Source organism: Aotus nancymaae, unplaced genomic scaffold (assembly GCF_030222135.1).
Source record: "Aotus nancymaae isolate 86718 unplaced genomic scaffold, 86718_ANA_hifiasm-v0.15.2.pri h1tg000003l, whole genome shotgun sequence".
NCBI lineage: Eukaryota > Metazoa > Chordata > Mammalia > Primates > Aotidae > Aotus > Aotus nancymaae.
This window is the reverse complement of record NW_026988414.1, coordinates 31239000-31251222: the sequence shown is the minus strand read 5'-3', so window position 1 is coordinate 31251222 and position 12223 is coordinate 31239000.

Here is a 12223-nt window from a genome sequence, read left to right as displayed (position 1 = left end):
AGCAGCTCAACTCAACAATGGCCTCAGGGGCTTAGGGTCCTTCTATCTTTCAGTTCACCACTCCCAGCATCTGACTTTTGTCCTTGTGGTCATAAGATGATTGCTGCTTCTCAAGGAATTATGTGCATGTACTGGATAAGAAAAGCCAAAAATCAACTTCTTGTGAAGTTTTATATTTTCATTCAAGAAAAGGAGCCTAAGGGAATGTCTGCCTACTGCTCATTGACAAGAACTTTATCACATGACCTCCTAACAGGAAGTCTAGGAAAGTCACCTTTCGAGTATCTAAAGTATAGAATTTTCAAGTATAGAAAATTTGAGGCCAGGTGAGGTGGCTCACACCTGTAATCCCAGCACTTTGGGAGGCTAAGGTGGGCGAATCACCTGAGGTCAGGAGTTTGAGACCAGCTTGGCCAATATGGTGAAACCCCATCTCATTAAAAATATAAAAAAATTAGCCAGGCCTCGTGGCACGCTCCTGTGGTCCAGTTGCTCTGGCAGCTGAGGCAGGAGAATCGCTTGAACCTGGGAGATGGAGGTTGCAGTGAGACGAGATTCTGCCACTGCACTCCAGCCTGGGCGACAGAGTGAGACATCATCTCAAAAAAGAAAAAAAAAAAAGAAAGAAAGAAAATTTGAGTAGCCAAATTTTCAGTGAATGTCCCACAAACATAGAGGTTTGTTTTGCTTTTTCTCCATAAATGTGCTCATACAGCATATTATTTTTTGCAATGTGCTATTTTTTCTTAGCAATATGAATTAGAATTCCTCAGTTCCTTTAGCTGCTGCAAAATACTCCTGTTTCATTATTCTAAAGCACACTTTTTTTATTCACACTTTATGATCTCTCAAATTGGTATGCATCTTACGGTTGCTGTCAGCTAGCTAGGCAGCAATAGTGATGTAGTTGTCATTGCCTGCTGGGTATGCATCAAAACTTGCAGAATGGAGGTTAGCAGCCTGGCATATTGATGATTCTGAGTCTAAACATTATGCAGAAGGGTCAGGCTCTGAGAAGAGGATTTAGCTATGTGGTAATCAATTTATTTCATGAATCCTTTTAATTTATGCTTAAGGATAATATGGAACTAAATATATCTTAGGCCTTAATTAGCTTTTTCAATAAGTATAAAATAAAAACTATAAATGGCAAAAAGCTTTGTGTCACAGCTTAATTAGGAGCATTTTTCTTTCTTAATGATGTATAAAATAATGAAGGCTATAGTGGGTCACATCCTTGAGTCAATGAAATATGGTGTTCTAAATATGACTATTGCATAGCTTATTTAATCATTTCCCTTTTGATAGCTGTTAGGTTTTACATTTTTTAAATGATGCTTTAGGAAACCCTTGTGCATGCCCTTTCTTCCATACGTGAAAGTAGTAGTTCTCTAGATACCTAGAGTTACACAATTTAACATTCTGATAGCAACTGCCCTTCAAAAAGATCCTATCAATTTACACTTCCAAGAAAGAACCCACTTTTTCCAACCAGTTTTAAATTTTGGCGAATCTGACATCTGAAAATAGTACCTCATTGTTTTGATTTTGTCTTTCAGTGTTGTTAAGGGTGTCTGTAACATAGAAGTCAATTTTTATAAGTCAACTTTTTGTTTTTGTGTAGTTTTAGGTTTATGGAAAAACTGAAGATAGAACAGAGTACTCCCATATATCCCACACCTAGTTTCTCTATTGTTAACATCTTACATTAGAATGGTATCTTTGTCACAGTCAATGAGCCAATTCTGACACATTATGAACTAAAGCCCATATTTTATTCAGATTTTCTTCATTTTTGTCTAATGTCCTTTTTCTTTTGAACAGTCCCATTCGCAATAGCACATTAAGTATAATTATCATGTCTTCTATGCCCCTCTGGGCTGTAAAAATTTCTCAGACTTTTATTGTTTTTGATAGCCTTGATGCTTTTAGGAGTACTAATTAGGTATTTTGTAGAATGTTCCTCAGTTGGGATTTGTTTGGTGTTTTTCTAATGATTGGACTGGAGTTTGGGTTTGAGGGTGGAAACCTGAAGAGGTGAGTAGTACCACTCTGATCATACTATTTCAAGGGTACAGACTGTCAACATGACTTGTCACTAGTGATACCAACCTTGATCATCTGGCTGAAATGGTATTTGTCAGGTTTCTCCAAGGTAAAGTTACCCTTCTTTTTTCCCCCTTTTCTATACTGTACCCTTTGGAAAAAAGTCACCGTACAACCCAAATTTAAGGGTAGGGAGTTATGTTCCGTGTCTTCACACATTATTTGGAATTCTTCTGCATGGCAGATTTGCCTACTCTTGCCTATTATTTTATTTATTTATTTATTTATTCAATCATTTATTTGTACAGTATGGACTCATGGTTATTGTTATTTACTGTATACTTTGAGTTACAGTAATAATTCAATGCTACTTTATTTTGTTGCTCAAATTGGTCCAGTTTTGACCATTGGGACCACCTTCAATTAACTCCTGTGTCCCTTCAACACATCTTCATAACTGTGCATGTATTTTAGCTCTTCCTTACTAACACACTACAAAATGCACAATGCTTATCTTGTATATTTCCTAGTCTTAGAATCAGCTGTTTTTTCAAAGAATCCTGGTCCCTTAGCATCACACATTAGGGTCTGTCAGGGGGAAATAGGGGAGGGACAGCGTGGGGTGGGGACTTGGGGAGAGATAGCATGGGGAGAAATGCCAGATATAGGTGATGGGGAGGAAGGCAGCAAATCACACTGCCATTTGTGTACCTATGCAACAATCTTGCATGTTCTTCACATGTACCCCCAAACCTAAAATGCAATTAAAAAAAAGAATCCTGGTCTCTTTTATTGGAGAATGTGTATTAGAAATTAATATCTGGGCACTATGTGTGTAGAAATGAATTTTTACATAGGTATATTTATAAATCTTGTTCTGTATGCCTTTGCTTTTAGTATTTTACATAAGAAAATACAGTAAGTCCTCACTTAACATTGTCAATAGACTCATGGAAACTGCAACTTTAAGTGAAACAACATATAAGAAAACCAATTTTTGCAGGGCATGGTGGCTCACGCCTGTAATCACAGCACTTTGGGAGGCTGAGGTGGGTGGATCACAAGGTTAGGAGATTAAGACCATCTTGGCTAACATGGTGAAAACCGGTCTCTACTAAAAATACAAAAAAATTAGCCAAGCGTGGTGGCGCGCACCTGTAGTCCTAGCTACTTGGGAGTCTGAGGCAGGAGAATCGCATGAGCCCGGAAGGCAGAGGTTTCAGTGAGCCAAGGTCACACCACTGCACTCCAGCTGGGCAACAGAGCAAGACTCTGTTTCAAAAAAAAAAAAAAAAAAAAGAAAGAAAAAGAAAGAAAGAAAAAGAAAACCAATTTTTTTCTCATCAAAATTAGAAATAAAGTAAAGAATGTTGAAGGACAGGTTATTCAAGGACCTGCTGTCTGTATTTCCTTTTCTGATAACACAAACAAGTGCTGTATTTTATTTTAATATCTATCTTTTTTTTTAACATGTAGCTTTAAAATCCATCTGAAATCTTTCTTTTTACATGATGCAGCATAGGAATGTTATTTCTCTATAAACAGGTAATTAATTATCTAAACTCTATTTGTGGACTAATTTTTTCCTCTATGGTCTAAATGAATGATATTTCTGCATGTTCAAGAGTCTTTCCAGGGCTCTATTATATTTTTTGAGTTTAATTGTCTAATCCTGTATAGCGACATGCAGATTTATTTTCAGTAAGTTTATAGGATACTATCTGATAGGGTGAGTGCCATCTTGAATCTTTTGCAAAATTTCTTCACTATTCTTGAACATTTTCTCTTGCAGATAAATTTTAGATTCAACTTGTCAAATTGCACATTTACCATGTGCAGTTTTAGCCATTGTCAATTTTATTTTGTATTAATTCTTTCTACCGGAAATATTTATTATAAATCAGACACAATACTGATAGTTTGTATTTAATTCTTAACTTATGAAAACACTGTAAGCAAATCCTTTCAGATGCTCCAGAAGAATCACATCATCTTGTCATCTTCCATTGGTCTCTTGCTTTTTTAGCTTTGTCTTTATGTACTAACTGCTCATTTTGTGGTAGAGTTAAGAACAATAGGTTAATACGTCCTTTGCTGGTCGGCATGGTACTTTATGCCTCTAATCCCAGCACTTTGAGAGGTAAAGGCAGGAAGATTGGGAGGCCAAGGTAGGAGGATTGCTTGAGGTCAGGAGTTTGATACCAGCCTGGGCAACACAGCAAGACCCTGTCTCGGTGGTATGCTCCTGCAGTCCCAGCTACTTGAGAGTCTTGAGCCTGAGTTTGAGGCTTCAGTGAGCTATGATCATGTCATGTGCCAGTGTGCTCCAGCCTGGGTGACAGAGCAATACCCTGTCTCTAAACAAATAAATAAAGTCCAAAATGTCCTTGTGTGGGAATGTGCCCAGGACTAAAATGTTTACCAGGTTTAAAACTGTGGCGTCAAAATAGCTTGGCAAAACCAAACCAAACCAAAAATCATCAAATAAACAAAAATGCACATCAGTACAATGCTTTATCAGTCCTATGAAATACCACAGTTTATTGATGCATTTCTCTATTGATGAACTTTTGTTTCCAATGTTTCTCTCTCTTTCTTGCTTTCTTTCTGTCTCTTTCTCTCTCTCCTTCTTTCCTCTCTCCCTTCCTCCCGCCTTCCTTTTATTTTCCATAATCAAAGCTGCAATGAACATGCCTCTTGGTAATCACAGGCAAGGTTTTCTGGAAAAGACACCGAGAAGTAAAATTGTTGAATTAGAAATTTGAGTGAAAAGATGAGGGTAGTAGCAACTAATGTTGAAACAACTGTTAAGGATCAAAACCAAACTCTTTGTTTTTCAGACATCAATCCTCTTCCCCAAGGTTTCACAGGCTCTCAGTGGCAGAACAGCTCTAGAAATAATGAACAGTTTCAAGCAGCTTTATAGAAAGTAACATAGGTTTGCAGCAGCAGTGGTGGCAGTCTGTGCAGGCTGCCATTGCCTCTGAGTCTAATGCTGAGCCTGAAGTTGCTGTGAGTGGCCCAGATTGACAGATGGTAAGGAAACTGAATATGGACACAGTCACGGACAAACTAAAACCTGTGAGGACAAACTGTGGCCCACAAGGAACACTAGAACCTGCCTCTGTCTCTCACCAACTCTAACCTTCATGTTCATGCTTTCATCGTGGCTCAGGACTCAGACAAGCTAAAGGAGATGCATGACCCAGTGCTGCCCCATAGCATAAGGTTAGCCAGTGATCATGACACGACGTCCCACTGCCTATTGCCCAGGAAGACCTTCAGAGTGTAGAAGACATGTCTCCAGCTTCCAAATCTCCACCTTCCAAATCTCACTCAGAATGTCTATGCCCATGGCTAAGCCAGAACTATATACAAGGAATAGAATTCTGGGAAACAGTACCAGGTTAGCTTAGCTAACCTGACATAGTACAAAGCTGCTGCATCTAGTGTGGAGTTTTTAAAATATGTCTGTGAATACTTTGCTTTGGGGAAGGACAGTCACCCTTTTGTGAGGTTATTCAAACAGTCTAGGGGAAGCTGACAGGGAGGATTGATGTCTAAAAAACAAAGAGTTTGGTTTTGATTCCTAACAGTTGTTTCAACATTAGTCGCTGCTGCCCTCATCTTTTCACTCAAATTTCTAATTCAGCAACAGACAGATGGAGAGCAACTGAGCCCTCGTGCTAAAAACCAGCACTAACTTGACAGCTGGGAGTGTGTGAGCCACCTTGGAAGTCTATACTCCAACCCCAGGCAAGACTTCAAATGACTCTTCCCCCAGGTGACATCTTGCTGGCTACCTTAGGAGAGACCTCGAGGCAGAACTGTTTATTTAAGCTGCTTCCCGATCTTCAGAGCCTGTGAGATAATAAATGTTGGTTGATTTAAGCTTTTAAATTTTAGAGTAATTTGCTGTATAACAATAAATAACTATACTCCTAGGTACCAATTATTTAGAGTAATCAAGTACTCCAAAAACAAATAGTAAAAGCTTAAGAGTCCATGTATTATGGGCTTGGAACATGTTCACCAAAACCACCTCAGCATCAAATTGCTGTGGCACCAGCAAGTCCAGTGGCCAGTACCTTGCAAGTCCAGCCATTTTACAAAGTGGGCCTCAGGAAAAGGTGGGGTGTAGGCATTTGAAATGCATGAGTCCTGGAATTTTCATGCAGCCTGGATTTCATTCTGACTCTGTCTCCCATGACTTCCTGGCCTGCCACTCTTCTAGGCTGCTTTTCAGCTCTGGCTTTTGGGCTTCTCAACAGTTCTACCTGTAGCCTCTTGTTCAGCGCTCCATGCTCTTCCTCTCATTTGCTCCCTGAACAGCTGGATTCTGCAGGTTGAGGTATTTTAATTTCTTTCAATACTCATTTATTATAAAAGATATTTGGATATGTCTGGCAATCTGAAGAATAGTTTCCAACTTATGGAAGGGGATGTTGAGATAGAAAACCAACTCTGTGCATACATTGGTAAGATAATAGAGGGCATCACTGCTATTTCCTGAAGCTTGGCTGTTGTTTGATGTTGCATTTATGAGAACTCTGCAGAGCCAGATTGGCAGTCAGAGATCACCTAACAGGATAACTGTACCTTGGTGGAGTAAGCACAGATCAAAGATTATCCAGTTCTCCAATATGTGATGATGATAGTTAATATTTATATAGAAAACATCAAATTGATTTATGTATATAAATTCATTTCATCCTCTCAACAATTCTGTGATGTAGGTACTCTGCTTCATAAGATCACCTACTTTTCTTTTTTTTTTCCGACAAAGTCTCTCTTTGTATCCCAGCTGGAGTGCAGTGGCGTGATCTCGGCTCACTGCAATCTCCACCTCCTGGGTTCAAGTGATACTCCTGCCTCAGCCTCCTGAGTAGCTGGGACTACAGGCATGCACCACCACGCCCAGCTAATTTTTATATTTTTAGTAGAGACAGTGTTTTACCATGTTGGCCACTCTGGTCTTGAACTTCTGACCTCAAGTGATCTGCCTGCCTCAGTCTCCCAAAGTGCTGGGATTACAGGCGTGAGCCACCACACCTGGCTGATCACCTACTATTTTGTAGTGACAGATTTTCCAGGAAGTCTCAATTTCAAAGATCTTGTTTCCTTATTCTTATTAGCTTTCAAAACACTTGAGAAGGTGCAATTTCAACATCTGAACTGCATCATCCAGACTGCCTCTACCATCAGAGTGGATCCCAAATAATTTTTATACTACTTCTAATTTTTGGCTCAGAAAATATGGGCATATTAATAGAATGACTTCAGTGTATCTACCTACCCATGCCAACTTCTGGTGAAGACCCTCACAGCCCTTGCTTGTGCTAGGTGGCTATTTTTGTACCAAGTAATACTGCCTCTCCATCCCATAACACCTGATGGGATTGGAAGTGGACTTCTAATCTGAAACTAGTCAATTCATAGGTTGCCAGCTTACGTTCTGGCTTGAAATGATGGATTGAGTCCACAGTTTTTGTCTGGGTAAATATGAACCAAGAGACAAGGGGGAGGTTTCCTTGTTGACCTTGGGCTGGGGTGTCTATATAACCAAGTACAGCAACAGTAAGCAGAGGGACAGCAGTGTAACAACACAAAAAGACTGAGAGACGGCTGGTTGCGGTGGCTCATGTCTGTAATCCCAGGACTTTGGGAGGCTGAGGCGGGAGGATCATGAGGTCAGGAGTTCAAGATCAGCCTGATCAACATGGTGAAACCCCATCTCTACTAAAAATACAAGTGGTGGCGTGCACTTGTACTCCCAGCTACTTAGGAGGCTGAGGCAGGACCTGAGACCTGAGAGGCAGAGGTTGCAGTGAGCTGAGATTGCACCACTGCACTCCAGCCTGGGCAGCAGAGTGAGACACCATCTCAAAAAAAAAAAAGAAAGAAAGAAAGAAAAAAAAAAAAAGGCCGGCACGGTGGCTCATGCCTATAATCCCAGCACTTTGGGAGGCTGAGGTGGGCAGATCACCTGAGGTCGGGAGTTCGAAACCTGCCTGACCAACATGGAGAAACCCTGTCTCTACTAAAAGTACAAAAAAATTAGCCAGGCGTGGTGGTGAGCGCCTATAATCCCAGCTACTCTGGAGGCTGAGGCAGGAGACTCGCTTGAACCCGGGGACAGAGGTTGTGGTGAGCCGAGATAGCGTCATTGCACTCCAGCCTGGGAAACGAGAGCGAAGACACACTAACCTCCCAGTGCCTTTTTTTTTTCTTTAGAGACAGGGTCTTTTTCTGTGTTCCAGGCCGAAGTACTGTGGTACAATCATAGCTCACTGCAGTCTCCACCTCCCTGGGCTGAGATGATCTTCTCACCACAGCCTCCCACCACGCCTTGCTAATTTTTGTATTTTTTGTAGAGAGGGATTTTGCTATGTTGCCTAGTCTGGTCTCAAACTCCTGGGCTCAAGAGATCCACCTGCCTCTGCCTCCCAAAGTGTTGGGATTACAGGTGTGAGCCACTGCACGAGGCCTCCAGTGGCTTTTAAGTTCTGTGAAGTCCTTCTCAATTTGGATTCCTATCTTTCAATACCTAAGATGCAATAAACAGCCTTCTCCTGTAGCAAGTTTGGCTGAGTCTCTGTTCTTTGCCACCAAAAGAGCCTGATGGAAAAAGTCTCTAATATCCATGTGTAACTAGACTTTGGGGAGACTGGATTTGGCAAGTTAAAATCATAACAGACAGATGGATAAGCTAAACACCAATAGATAAATTTTCAAAGACAGCTGTACTTTCACAGAACTCTAGAGTATTCAGAGTTGGATGTTCAGGGCATTTTCCTTCCTTTAAGAAAATTTTGTTGAAACCAGGCTGGGTACAGTGGCTCATGCCTGTAATCTCAGCATTTTGGGAGCTCAAGGTAGGAGGATTGCTTGAAGCCTAGGAGTTCAAGACCAGCCTGGGCAGCAAAGCAAAACCCCTTCTCTACAAAAATAAAAATAAAAATAAATTAGTTGGATATGGTGGTGTGCTCCTGTAGTGTCAGCTACTAGGGAGGCTAAGGTGGGAGGATCACCTGATCCCAGGAGTTTGAGGCTGCAGTGAGCTATGATCATGAACTGCACTCTGGCCTGAATGACAGAGCAAGATCCTATCTCTAAAAGGAATAAAAAAGAAAAAAAATACTTCATTGAAATCAACTGCTATATCAAGACTCCTTGGTGAGCCTGGATCCTAGCAAAAAAGGGACAACATGTAGAGTTACTCTCAGCAACCTGTGGAGTACAATGCATCACTCATCTCCATCATGGGAATGGATCTCCTGAAGGAACCCTCCAGCATTTGAGGGAGGGACAAGTCACGTGGATGAGTTCTTTATGGTTTTCTTTTTCTAGACTGTGCAGACACTGCCCTTCTGTTCACACTTTCTACAGAGAAGTTATAATAGCTTTATTATTGATAAAATAGCTCACATTTATTAGTTTCAAAAAACCTACTTAGTTTGATTTAAGTGATCCAAAGTAAAAAAAAAAAAAAAAAAGAAGAAGAAAGTCGTCCAAGGTAGCATGCAGTACTAAGTCACAGAACAAGGAGAGAGCTGGGAAGGCAGCCACCACATTATAGCCTGAGTAGTTACCCTGTCACATTAGTTTTTTTTTTTTTTTTTTGAGACGGAGTTTCACTCTTGTTACCCAGGCTGGAGTGCAATGGCGCGACCTCGGCTCACCGCAACCTCCGCCTCCTGGGTTCAGGCAATTCTCCTGCCTCAGCCTCCTGAGTAGCTGGGATTACAGGCACCCGCCACCATGCCCAGCTAATTTTTTGTATTTTTAGTAGAGACGGGGTTTCACCATGTTGACCAGGATGGTCTTGATCTCTTGACCTCATGATCCACTGGTCTCGGCCTCCCAAAGTGCTGGGATTACAGGCGTGAGCCACCGTGCCCGGCCCACATTAGTTTTTAAGATAGTCTGCTGTCTTAATTTGAGGAGGAGATACATGACTGAAGATGAATTTCCTATGTCTCCTTAGCAGCACTTCTACGTGTGGCTCATGTCAATCATCATTATTTATTTATTTATGTATTACAGCATAATTTTTTTATTTTAAAAATTTTATCTGTTTATTTATTTTGAGACCAGGTTATGAGACTGGCTAGTTTTTGTATTTTTGGTAGTGATGGGGTTTTGCCATGTTGCCCAGGCTGGTCTCGAACTCCTAGGCTTCAAGCGACCCACATGCCCTGGCCTCTCAAAGTGCTGGGATTACAGGCATGAGCCACAATAATCATTATTTAAATCAATAAAATAACACTGATGATTTGTTGAAGTTAAGATTAGAAGCTTTTATCTATCCAGCCAGGTAGGCATCATAGTCCCATCTCAGAAATGAGAAAACTGAGATTCAGGAGCTTAACTTAGTTCACATAAATCTAGTGCTTTTTCCACACTGCATCACTTTATCAAACAAATTTCCAATCTGAATTGACCTAATTTCACACCCCAATAGTTTTCCCTTGGCTGTATCTGTATTTAAGAAGGGAATCTTCATGGACTTATGGCACTAAGTGGAAAACAAGTGGAAATGATGTACAGTCTTGGCTTTCAGTGTGGTATCATAGTTTGTTTACCAGTACACTGTAGCGACTCCCCTGGCATAATCTTAGTTTCCAGGCTCACTGGACAATTTCAAGGTCTCCTGGACATCAGAAAAATTATGATTAAAATAACGAATGAGCTGCCTGTAATCCCAGCACTTTGGGAGACCAAGGTGGGCGGATTACTTGATGTCAGGAGTTCGAGACCAGCCTGGCCAACATGGCGAATTCCCATCTCTACCAAAAATACAAAAATTATCCGGGTTCGGTGGCATATGCCTACAGTCCCAGCTACTTGGGAGGCTGAGGTAGGAGAACTGCTTGGACCCGGGAGGTAGAGGTTGCAGTAGGCTGAGATGGCGCCATTGTACTCCAGCCTGGGGCACAGAGTGAGACTGTCTCAAAAAAAAAAAAAAAAAAAAAAAGAATGAGGACTAGCAAGTATAGGTCTTAGTCTAGGGTCTTTATTTTTATTGGTGCTTCTGCCACCAATTGTTTTTTGGGGGAAGAAAGGGTTATGTAACTCTTTGTACATCGTGAAGACCTAGATCAGCTTTTATTTTAGGGCTATGGATGGTGCGAGTCAGGAGGGCAAGCAAGTCTCAAAAATGCTCAAGGAATTAAAACACGAAAACGGAAAATACCAAGTGTTGGCAAGGCTGTGGAAACTTGGAACCCTCAAACATTGCTGGTGGGAATGTAAAATGATTCAGCTGCTGTGGAAAACTTTTTGGCAGTTCCTGGAAGAGTTAAACATAGAATTATCCTATGACCCAGAAAGTCCACTCCTAGGTATATATCCAAAAGACCTGGGAACAGGTACTCAAATACGTGTACAGGCATGGTCAGAGCAGCACTATTCACAATAGTCAAAAGGTGGAAATAACCCAAATATCTATCAAGTGATGAATAAATAAACAAATTGTAATATGCACATACAATGGGATATTCATCAGCCATAAAAATGAATGATCCACGCCTCAAAATAGAGGAATCTTAAATACAGACTAAGTCAAAGAAACCAGACACAAAAGGCCGCATATTGTATGGTTCCGTTTATATGAAATATCCAGAAAAGGTAAACTCATAGAGACAGAAAATAGCTGAGTGGTTGCCTGGGTCTGGAGGAAGAATGGACTGGGGAATTACTACTTAATGGAGCGATGGATGTTTCAGAACTAGTTATAGATGGTGGTTGCTCAACGTTATGAATGTAATAAATGCCACTGAATCGTTCACTTTTACTAAGGTTTATGTTATGTGAATTTCACCTTGGGAAAAAAAGTTAAAAAGCCCTCTCTGCCCTTATCTGGGCTTGAAATCTTCCCAATGGATCCAGGGCAAAAGAAACACCCAGCCACTCTGCTTGCGGGAGGGGTAAAGGGTGCCTTGTCCCGACAGTTTGAGCTGTTGTTTTCACACGCATTAATTCCCAATGAGTCAGCACAGTGTCCCGGGCTCCAGTGGGCACAGTCGCGGTCCTGAGAGAGGCACATTCCGCAAATTAACAGAAGTTTGTGATAAACTTAGTACAGAGGGATTGGCTGTCCCTAGTACCACGGAGTCCTAAAAGAAAAGGGTCTATTTCAGTCGGAGGACTTGGACTGAACTAACTCGTGTCCATG